This window comes from Mus caroli, unplaced genomic scaffold (genome assembly GCF_978045245.1).
Source record: "Mus caroli unplaced genomic scaffold, Mus_caroli_1 scaffold_5, whole genome shotgun sequence".
Taxonomy (NCBI): Eukaryota; Metazoa; Chordata; class Mammalia; order Rodentia; family Muridae; genus Mus; species Mus caroli.
Genome location: NW_028227260.1, coordinates 20,835,292 through 20,847,415, shown reverse-complemented (window position 1 = coordinate 20,847,415; position 12,124 = coordinate 20,835,292). Strand labels below are relative to the sequence as shown.

General features: G+C 40.8%; 1 pseudogene; it reads right to left on the bottom strand.

Moving 5' to 3' along the window:
* Nucleotides 1-931: 931 nt before the first annotated feature.
* Nucleotides 932-1,505, bottom strand: LOC110286695 (ubiquitin-conjugating enzyme E2 D3 pseudogene; annotated as a pseudogene).
* Between the last annotated feature and the right edge of the window lie 10,619 nt (nucleotides 1,506-12,124).

Below are 12,124 nucleotides of genomic sequence, written 5' to 3'. Positions count from 1 at the left end.
TACTCAACTGAAAACTTTAAGAGGCAGAAGGCCTTGGGATTATGAATTTCAAACTATTATACCTAGCAAAGCTAACTGTCAAGATTTAAACAAAAACTAAATCTGTGACTACTAAACTGCTTCTACAGGAAATGCTCAAAGGAATTCTTTCAACTAAAGAGGAAAACAAAAAACAAGACAAACAACAAACAAACTCGAGTCTACCCACAAGGCCATATTGTGCTTCAATATGAATTTTTGAATTCTTATATTTCTCAAAAAAATCATTATTAGAATTTTGATTGGGATAATATTGAATCATAGATTACTTTTGGTAGGATGACAATTTTCGCATTCATTTTGATCATGAGCATAGGGGCGCTTTCCATTTTCTAGTGTCTTTTTCAGCTTCTTTTTTTTTTTTTAGAACAAGAACAGGTCATTCCTTTATTGACATGCATAAAATACATCACATTTTCTGTTCTGCTGATGCTATAATGCAATACCAATTCTCCAGCCACATCAGTTATGAGCATAAAGTATATTATGTAACCTCAAACCTCTAACAGTGGAAGGTGTAAGCAAGAACGGATGCTGCTAGAATAATGCTGCTTCCTTTGATGTGACAGCTGAGCATCCATCTCCCTCCCCCTCAGATGGCTTCTTCAGCATGTTAGAGCAGTGAGGATTGTTTTAGTCTCATAACCAAGTTAGAGTGAAGACATTGGCCACATACTACACATGCTCCAGTTTTTTAAAAAATTTCTGAATCTTGGGCAACTGTTCTAGTGTAACTACTTTACAGTTTCTAAAAGCAGTTCTTGTCCAAAGCTGGGAGAACTTAAGCCGTCTCAGATGAGCATGTGAATGAATGGAGGGAGGTAAACAAAAAATAAAATTAAAAAAGATGAGGTCTGATAGGGGAGCAACTGGATAAGAAAATCAAAAGAGGAACAGTAATTTAAAGTTTATTCCAGCTATAATGCAGGTTATTCTGACTTTAAGGTAGCATCACATGGCATACTTCTGAGTCCATTCCCGAGATATTCTGTTGTACTTATCTCTGTCTCTTTTATAGATCCGTGCAATCTCTGGCACTAGGGGGTCATCTGGGTTTGGATCACATAGCAGTGAACAAATGGATAAAAGAACTTTAGAAATAGTTAAAGCAGGAGACCCCTGTGATCTTAGAGTATCAAGACAAATGCTGCCATTACTGTTACTATTTGGATGATAAATTCTTGTTGTAAGTGCAACCGTAGGTGGTTTGAAGGGGTAGTCTGTAGGAAAATGAATTGTCAAAAAGAATACACCACCTTGATATGGGCTGTCATTAGGTCCCCTAATTGTGGCTTGCCAATGAAACGTGTCATCTCCAACTGGACCTGCAGAACATTGTGCTGGAGGGTCACGGGCCAAATCACTAAGTTCCTTATTAATCCGTTTCAGCGCCATAGTCTGTGCTATTCGCCGGGCTCCTCACTATCCCAAGGTGTACTCAAAGGTCCGGCCAAAACTCTTGATTATCCCGGGGAAGGATTGTCTCTTCTCACACCGGCTCTGCCAGACACAGGCGCCTTAGGAGGAAGGTAATGTAAGCGGCAGCTGCGCAGTCGAGGTTTTAAGGTTTTTATTATAGAGATATTTCACTTCCTTGTTATGTTTCTTCCCAGGTATTGTGTGTGTGTGTGTGTGTGTGTGTGTGTGTGCCTGTGTGTCTGTCTACTGTGAATATCATTGTTTCTTTAATTTCTTTTTCAGTATGTTTGTAACTGGTATACAGGAAAGCTACTGATTTTGGTGTATTAATTCATGTCATGCAATTTTGCTACAAGAGTTTATTAGCTCTAGAAATTTTCTGGTGGAGTCTTCTCTTATACATGTAGAATTTTATCAACTGCAAGTGAAGATATTTTGACTTCTTCCTTTCCTATGTATATCCCTTTTTAATTTCACCACTTTCTTTTTTAATTAATATTTACTTATGTACATCCCAAACACTGCCCTCCCTCCCAGAGCCCCTCACAGACACCCTCCCCCTCCATTTCCCATCCCCTTCTCCTCTGATGGCTTTAACTACAACTTTAAGCACTATATCAAATAGGAATGCTAGGTTCTTTAGAAGAGTTAGAAGCATTCCTTCTTTTGTCTTGTTCCTGATCTTTGAGTTCACTCTAGTTATTAAGATATTTACTATAAAATTGTCTACATAGCTTTTAATGACATGTTTCCCTGTCTTTAGTGCTCTGGGATCTTGAGGTTCTTTTTAAGATTTATGTATTTTATTTTATACAGACGTATATTTTGCCTTTGCGTCTGTACATTTACCATCTACATACTTGGTACCCATAGAGGTCAGAAGAGAGTATAAAAATCCCATGAAATTGGAGTTATAGATTATTGTGAGATACCATATAGGTTCTGGGGACTGAACTCAGGTTCTTTGTAAAAGCAACAAGTGCTTTTAAGTACTAAGCAACATCTCCAGCCTGTTTTGGGGGTCTTTTATCATGAATGGAGTGGATTTTGTCAAAGGAATTTTCTTATCTACTGAGATGATCATGAAATTTCTCTTTTAGTCAAGTTATGTGGTTAATTATATCTATTGACATGTATTGAACCATTTCTGCATGTATGGAATGAAGACAATTTGATCATGATGAAAGATGTTTTAATGTATTCTTGAATTCAGTTTTCAAGTAAATTTTTTTGTTTAATATTGGGTCTCACTATATAGCTATGGCTAGCATGGAAATCGCTGTGTAGACCAAGCTGGCCTCAAACTCTCAGAGATCCACCTGCCTCAGACTCTACCTCCAGAAAGCTAGAATTAAAGGCATTTGCCACTATACCCAATGCATTTTTTGAGGCAGAATATCACTAAATTATCTAGGCTGGCACTTTGATCTTTCTGTCTCAGCCTCCTGAGTAGCTGGGATTACAGACTTGTGTCGCTGTGCTCAGCTATATTTCTACCTTTTTAACTAAATGTTAGAATCTAGAGTTTTACCTGCCCATAGCTTTATTTGGATATACAAACTATGTAGACCTACATTTGTGGACCATGGGCAAGACAAAAATGCCTGGGTTTGGGAATCTTTGGGATTTGAGTTTGAAGTCCTCATATCTATGAACCTCAATCCTTACTGTAAATGTCTCAGGCAGCATATAGTCTCAGGTGAGACAATACCTTCTACCTAATAGAAGTTTGGTGGAGATTTTCATAGATATTGCATATAAAGCATGCAACACCAGGCGTGTCAGACAGCAGGTGTCAAAAATAGGAGCGATCGCTTCTTAATGGGGGCGAGTGCGAAATAAGATTGGAAAGATTTGAATCAGGTTTTCAGAGGACCTGGATTGCCAGGTCTTATTCTTGTGACACTGAGGAACCTTGGCAGGCCTGTCAGCAGGGGAGAGAATTGATCCTAAAGAATTTGTGGCACTGTTCCCTTAGTCTGGTCTGGGAAAGGAACAAAAAGCCCTTGGCCCAGCAGCTCTTGGGTTAAAATCTTTGCAGGCATCTGAGTTATTTGTAACCCGTTGTCATGGCAACACGTTTGGCAAGCGAGCCAGTGCTGCAAGCTCCTGACAGTGGGGTGGGGAGGGCAGTGGGAGACGACAGAGATGTGGAAAAGGGTTCATCTGTGACCAGTGTCTTACTTTCCTCTGATTTGCCCAAAGCTTTTCAGCTGCAGAAGAGGGTGAGCATCCTCTAGGGAGAATCATTGGATGTTGGGCCTCTCCTCCCCGATCTCCTGATATCTCAGATGTGGAAATAGGCTGAGAGAGGTCCAGCAGCTGGCTCTAGGCCACAGACAAGTCAGGGACAGAGAGAGTGCAGCACCCTCCCCCTTTTTTATTACTTTGATTTTTTTTTTTTTACAATCCAGTTGTTACCCTTCTCCTGATCCACCCTCCCATAGCTCCTCATCTCATTCCTCCTCCCACTGTCTCCAAGAGGATATCCCTACCCCCTGCCCCTGCCAGGCCTGCCTGGGGCCTCAAGTCTCTAGGGTTAGACACCTCTTCTCCCACTAAGGCAAAATCAGGTGTTCTTCTGCTGTGCATGTATCTGGTGCCTCGGACCAGCCAATGTATGCTGCCTGGTTGGTGTCTCAGTGTCTGAAAGATCTCATGGGTCTGAGTTAGTTGAGACTGCTGGTCTTCCTATGGGGTTGCCCTCCTCCTCAACTTCTTCCAGTCTTTCCCTGATTTAACCACATGGGTCCCCAATTTCAGTCTATCAGTTGGGTGTAAATATCTGCATCTGTCCCTGTCAGCTGCTTATTAGGCCTCTTAGAGGACAGCCATGCTAGACTCCTGTCTGTAAGCACACCATAGCATCAAATAGTGTCAGGTTTTGGACTCTCCTTGAGATGGATCCCAAGTTATGCAGTCTTTCCCTCAGTCTCTTCTCTATTTTTGTCCCTGCAGTTCTTTCAGACAGGAACAATTCTGGGTCAGAGTTTTTGACTGTGGGATGGCAGCCCCATCCCTCTACTTGATGCCCTGTTTTTCTACTGGAAGTTGACTCTACAAGTTCCCTCTCCCCACTGTAGGGCATTTCATCTAAGGTCCCTGCTTTTGAGTCCTGATAGTCTCTCATCTCCCAGGTCTCTGGTACTTTCTAGAGGGCTCCCCCACCTCCCACTTCCTAAGGTTCCCTGTTTCTATACTTTCTGCTGCTCCTCAGGGCTTCTTTCCTGTTCCCCCCCTCCCATACTTGATCATATTCCCCCTTTCCCCCTTCTCCTCTCCTCTCCCACCCAGGTCCCTTCCTCCCTCCCTCTGCCTCCTGTGTGCTTTCTTTTCCCTGCCAAGTGGGATTGAAGCAGCCTTACTTGGGCCCTTCAGCTTGCTAACCTCCTTGAGTTTTGTGGATTGTATCCTAGATATTCTGTACTTTTTTTTTTTTTTGCTAATATCCACTGATTAGTAAGTACATACAATGTATGCACTTTGGGGTCTGAGTTACCTCACTTAGGATGATATTTTCTAATTCTATCCATTTACCAGCAAAACTCATGATGTCCATGTTCTTAATAGCTGAATAGTATTCCATTGTGTAAATGAACCACATTTTCTGTATCTATTGTCTGTTGTGGGGCATTTGGGTTGTTTCTACCTTCTGGCTATCACAGATAAGGTCGCTATGAACATAGTGGAACACATGCCCCTGTGGTATGGTGATGCATCTTGTAAGTATATGCCCAAGAGTGGTATAGCTGGGTCTTCAGGTAGATCTATTTCCAATTGTCTGAGGAACCTCCAGATTGATTTCCAGAGTGGTTGTACAAGCTTGCAATCCCACCAGGAATGGAGGAGTGTTCCTCTTTCTCCACATCCACACCAGCATCTGCTGTCACCTGAGTTTTTCATCTTAGCCATTCTGACTGGTGTGAGGTGAAATCTCAGGGTTGTTTTGATTTGCATTTCCCTGATTGCTAAGGATTTTGAACATTTCTTCAGGTGTTTATGAACCCTTCAAGTTTCCTCAGCTGAGAATTCTCTGTTTAGCTCTGTTCAATATTTTTTAATAGGGTTATTTGGTTCTCTGGAACTTCTTTTTTTTTTTTTTTTTTTTTTTGGTTTTTGAGACAGGGTTTCTCTGTGTAGCCCTGGCTGTCCTGGCACTCACTTTGTAGACCAGGCTGGCCTCGAACTCAGAAATCCGCCTGCCTCTGCCTCCCGAGTGCTGGGATTAAAGGCGTGCGCCACCACGCCCGGCTCTCTCTGGAACTTCTTAAGTTCTTTGTATATATTGGATATTAGATGTAGGATTGGTAAAGATCTTTTCCCAATCTGATGGTTGCTGTTTTGTCCTATTGACAGTGTTCTTTGCCTTACAGAAGTTTAGCAATTTTATGAGGTCCCATTTGTCAATTCTTGATCTTAGGGCATAAGCCATTGGTGTTCTGTTCAGGAAATTTTCCCCTGTGCTCATGTGTTTGAGACTTTCCCCAACTTTCCCTTCTATTAGATTCAATGTATCTGGTACTTGGACTTGAGCTTTGTACAGGGAGATAAGAATGGATTAATTTGCATTCTTCTACAGGTTGACTGTCAGGTGAACCAGCACCATTTGTTGAAAATGTTTTATTTTTTCTACTGGATGGTTTTAGCTCCTTTGTCAAAGATCAAGTGACCATAGGTGTGTGGGTTCATTTCTGGGACTTCAGTTATATTCCATTGATCTACCTTCCTGTCACTGTTCCCGTACTGTGGAATTTTTATCACTATGGCTCTGCAGTACAGCTTGAGGTCTGAGATGCTAATTCCCCCAGAAGTTCTTTTATTGTTGAGAACAGTTTTCACTATCCTGTTTTTGTTTTCTTTTTTTTTTTTTTTTGTTATTCCAAATGAATTTGAGAATTGCTCTTTCTTACTCTATGAAGAATTGAGTTGGAATTTTGATGAGAATTGCATTGAATCTGTAGACTGCTTTCAGCAAGATGGCCATTTTTACTATATTAATCCTGCCAATCCATGAGCCTGGGAGATCTTTCCATCTTCTGAGGTCTTCGATTTCTTTCTTCAGAGACTCGAAGTTCTTGTCATACAGATCTTTCACTTGTTTGGTTAGAGTCACGCCAAGATACTTTATATTATTTGTGAGTATTGTGAAGGGTGTCTTCCCTAATTTCTTTCTCAGCCTGTTTATCCTTGGCTACCGATTTGTTTGAGTTAATTTTAAATCCAGCCACTTTGCTGAAGTTGTTTATTAGCTGTAGGAGTTCTCTGGTAGAGTTTTGGGGTCACTTAAGTATACTATCATATCATCTGTAAATAGTGATATTTTGGATTACTATATTGAATAGATAGGGAGAGAGAAGGTAGCTTTGTCTACTCCCTGATTTTAGTGAGATTGCTTCAAGTTTCTCTCCAGTTAGTTTGATGTTGGCTACTGGTTTGCTGTCTATTGCTTTTACTATGTTTAGGTATGGGCCTTGAATTCCTCATCTTTCCAAGACTTTTAACATGAAGGGATGCTGAATTTTGTCAAGTGCTTTTTCAGCAACTAATGAAATGATCATGTGGAGTTTTTTCCTTTGAGTTTGTTTATGTAGTCGATTAGGTTGATGGATTTCCGTATATTGAACCATCCCTGAATCCCTGGGATGAAGCCTACATGATCGTGGTGAATGACCATTTTGATGTGTTCTTAGATTTGATTGGCAAGAATTTTATTGAGTATTTTTGCATGGATATTCATAAGGGAAATTGGTCTGAAGTTCTCTTTTTTGTTGGGCCTTTGTGTGGTTTTGGAACCAGCGTAATTGTGGATTCATAGAACTTATTGAGTAGAGTTCCTTCTGTTTCTATTTTGTAGAATAGTTTGAAGAGTATTGGTATTAGGTCTTCTTTGAAGGTCTGATAGAACTCTGCACTAAACCCATCTGGTCCTGGGCTTTTTTGGTTGGGAGACTTTTGATGGCTGCTTCTATTTCTTTAGGGGTTATGGGACTATTTATATGATTTATCTGTTCCTGATTTAACTTTGGTATTTGGTATCTGTCTAGAAAATTGTCCATTTCACCCTGATTTTCCAGTTGTGTTGAGTATAGGCTTTTGTAGTAGGATCTGATGATTTGTTTTAATTTCCTCAGTTTCTGTTGTTATGTCTCTCTTTTCATTTCTGATTTTGTTAATTTGGATACTGTCTCTGTGCCCTCTGGTTATTCTGGCTAAATCTTGTTGATTTTTCTCAAAGAACCAGCTACTGGTTTTGTTGATTCGTTGTATAGTTCTTTTAGTTTCTACTTGGTTGATTTCAGCCCTGAGTTTGATTATTTCCTGCCATCTACTCCTCTTGGGTATATTTGCTTCTTTTTGTTCTAAAGCTTTCAGGTGTGCTGTTAAACTGCTAGAGTATGCTCTCTCCAGTTTCTTTTTGGAGGAACTCAGAGCTACAAGTTTCCCTCTTAGGACTGCTTTCATTGTGTCCCATAAGTTTGGGTATGCTGTACCTTCATTTTCATTAAATTCTAAAAAAGTCTTTAATTTCTTTATTTCTTCCTTGATCAAGTTATCATTGAGTAGAGCATTGTTCAGCTTCCATGTGTACGTGGGCTTTCTGTTCTTTTTGTTACTATTGAAGGCCAGCCTTAATCCATAGATTTCTGATAGAATGCATGGGATAATTTCAATCTTCTTGTATCTGTTGAGGCCTGTTTTGTGACCAATTATATGGTCAATTTTGGAGAAGGTACCATGAGGTGCTGAGAAGAAGGTATATTCTTTTGCTCTAGGATGAAATGTTCTATAGATATCTGTTAAATCCATTTGGTCCATAACTTCTGTTAGTTTCACTGTGTCTCTGTTTAGTTTGTGTTTCCCCAATCTGTCCACTGATGAGAGTGGGGTGTTGAAGTCCCCCACTATTATTGTGTGAGGTGTAATGAGTGATTTGAGCTTTAGTAAAGTTTCTCTTATGAATGTGGGTGCCCTTGCATTTGGAGCATAGATGTTCAGAATTGAGAGTTCTTCTTGGTAGATTTTTCCTTTGATGAGTATAAAGTGTCCTTCCTTATCTTTTTTGATGACTTTTGGTTGAAAGTCGATTTTATTCTATATTAGGTTGTTTCTTGGGACCATTTGCTTGGAAAATTGTTTTCCAGCCCTTTACTCTGAGATAGTGTCTTTCTTTGACACTGAGGTGCATTTTCTGTATGCAGCAAAATGCTGGGTCCTGTTTACGTATCCAGTCTGTTAGTCTGTGTCTTTTTAGGGGAATTGAGTCCATTGATATTAAGAGATATTAAGGAAAAGTAATTGTTACTTCCTGTTGTTTTTATGTTTGTGTGGTTATCATTATTCGGGTTTGTTGAAAGATTACTTACTTTCTTTCTTTTTCCAGGGTGTAGTTTCCCTCCTTATGTTGATGTTTTCCATCCATTATCCTTTATAGGGCTGGATTTGTGGAAACATACTGTATAAATTTGGTTTTGTCATGGAATAACTTGGTTTCTCCATCTATGGTAATTGAGAGTTTTGTTGGGTATAGTAGTATTCTGGGCTGGCATTTGTGTTCTCTTAGGATCTGTATGAGATCTGCCCAGGATCTTCTAGCTTTCTGTCTTCTCTGGTGAGAAGTCTGGTGTAATTCTGATAGGTCTGCCTTTATATGTAACTTGATCTTTTTCCCTTACTGCTTTTAGTACTCTTTCTTTGTTTTGTGCGTTTGGTGTTTTGACTATTATGTGACGGGAGGAATTTCTTTTCTGGTCCAATCTATTTGGTGTTCTTTTGACTTCTTGTACATTTATGGCGACCTCTTTCTTTAGGATGGGAATATTTACTTCTATGATTTTGTTGAAGATGTTTTCTGGTTCTTTGAGCTGGAAATCTTTGCTCACTTCTCTTCCTATTATTCTTAGGTTTGGTCTTTTCATTGTGTCCTGGAACTCCTGAGTGTTTGGGTTGGGATTTTTTTTTTAATGTTTTGAATTTTCTTTGACTGTTGTGTCTATATCTTTTAAGGTATTTTCTACACCTGAGATTCTCTCTTCTATCTTTTGTATTCTGTTATTGATGCTTGCATCTAAAGCTCCTGACCTCCTTCCTAGTTTTTCCATTTCCAGGGTTGCCTCCATTTGTGTTTTCGTTATTGTTTTTACTTCCATTTTTAGGTATTGGACTACTTTGGTCAAATTTTTAACCTGTTTTATTGTGTTTTCCAGTATTTTTAAAACGGGATTTATTTACTTTTTAAGGGCTTCTACATGTTAACTTGTATTTTTTTCTTTTTTTAAAAAAAGATTTATTTATTATATGTAAGTACACTGTAGCTATCTTCAGACACACCAGAAGAGGGCGTCAGATCTCGTTACAGATGGTTGTGAGCCACCATGTGGTTGCTGGGATTTGAACTCAGACCTTTGGAGGAGCAGTCAGTGCTCTTAACCGCTGAGCAATCTCACCAGCCCCAACGTGTATTTTCTTGTATTTCTTTCAGTGAGTTATTTATATCCTCCTTGAAGGACTCTATTATCTTCATGAGATAGGATTTTAGGTTAGCATCCTGGTTTTCAGGTGTGTTTGGTTATCTATGTCTTGCTGTGGTGGGAGAACTGGGTTCTGATGGTGCCAATGTATATTGACTTCTGTTACTTACGGTCTTGCTCTTGCCTCTCACCATCTGATCATCTCTGGTGTTAACTGGTCTGGGTGTTCTGTCTGGATCCTGCCTCCTGTGTCCCTGGGTTGCTGCAGGTCTCCTGGGAGTCCTTGGCCCTGCCTGTAGCAGATCTCCTGGGAGGCTTTCAGACTGTGGGGTCTTCAGAGAGGCATGCACGCTGATAATCTGTTGCCCTGGATGCAGCAGTTCTCCTGGGAGGCCTTTAGACTGTGCAGTCTGTTGCCCTGGAATCATCAGATCTGATTGGCCTTTGGAATGTAGGTCTTCAGAGGGACAGACAAGCTGATGATCTGCCCCTGCAGAAGGCACAGGCTGGAAGGGATGTCATGTAGGATTTAAGCAGAGAGGATGGGTCCCAAGTCTGCTGGGCTCCTCTGGGCACCCCTACCCCCTTTTTAAAGCACTTTGTGAGATGGAACTGAAGCACCTGGAGTAAGTGAGCCCTTGAGAGCAATTTGTCCATTTCCCTCACAATACACACCGCCTTTTTGTTGTTGTTCCTATGGAAAACCAGGACCCAGAGTGGTTTACAACTGACTAGGCATCACACAGCAGTTGTGAGATTGAGACTGTAGATCTCTTAAACCTCTGTGCCGACTACCAAGATAGAGCCTCCCCTGGCAATATTACTTCAACTGCCTTGGCCTTTGATGCCCTTCAAAAGCACACATGTTCTGGTCACATACCCGCTTCCCTGTAACCCCTTCAGTCACATGCAGGGATGTCTGTATTAACCACTTTTCTCATTACTGTGGCAAAATACCCAACAAAAGCAACTTAAGATGAGAGGATTTATTCTGGCTCACCGTGTGAAGGTACAGGGAAGGCGAGGTGGCAAAAGAATGAGGTGGTGGCTCACATTGCACCCACAGTCATGACCCAGGAGAGATGATGCTGATATTCCAGCTGCTGTACTCTTTTCTTCCTTTACCTATAGGGTAAAAAGAGAGACGAAAGACATATAAATAAAACAAAAACAAGAGATAAAGTAATAATATAAAAAAGTGTTTTCAAACAAGGAAGAGCTCTAACACAACAAGGAACCTCTAAAGCTGACAGTGAGTTAGTTTTCTGTTGGCCATCTCCTGCTGGGCATGTACCCTACCCTTAAATGTAGTGTGATTCCCCTGCTGAGAGCCCAGTGAAAAAACTAAATTTACATTTGCAAGTGGTTATCAGTTGATTATTGCTTCTGGGTTAGGGATGCCAGGGGGGAGGGGGGAGGGGCGAGGCAGCATGTATCCACTTCTTTCAGCTCTAGAACCACATCTGCTGCAGACCCCTGTAGGCCCTGTGTTTGCTGCCTATGACTCTGTGAGTTCCTATATGCATTGATCATGTCGATTTAGATAGAGGGCTTTGTTTTGTCAGCATCCTCTGTCCCTTCTGGCTCTTTCTGCCTCTCCTCTTCTGTGGAAATCCTTTAGGCCTGAGGGAAGGGATTTGATGGAGATACCTCATTTAGGGCTGAGTATTCCAAAGTCTCTTACTCTCTGTATAATATCTGCCTGTGAGTCTCTGTATTTGTTCCCATCTGCTGCAGGAGGAAGCTTCTCTAATGACAGCTGAGCAAGACAGAGACCTATGAGTATAGCAGAGTGCATTAGGAGTCATTTTACTGTTATGTTCATTTAATAGTATCTGGCGGGGGCTGGTGAGATGGCTCAGCAGGTTAGAGCACCCGACTGCTCTTCCAAAGGTCCTTAGTTCAAATCCCAGCAACCACATGGTGACTCACAACCATCCGTAACAAGATCTGACTCCCTCTTCTGGAGTGTCTGAAGACAGCTACAGTGTACTTACATATAATAAATAAATAAATTCTTTAAAAAAAAAAAAAGGGCTGGTGAGATGGCTCAGTGAGTAAGAGCACCCGACTGCTCTTCTGAAGGTCCTGAGTTCAAATCCCAGCAACCACATGGTGGCTCACAACCATCTGTAACGAGATCTGACTCCCTCTTCTGGAGTGTCTGAAGACAGCTACAGTGTACTTACATATAATAA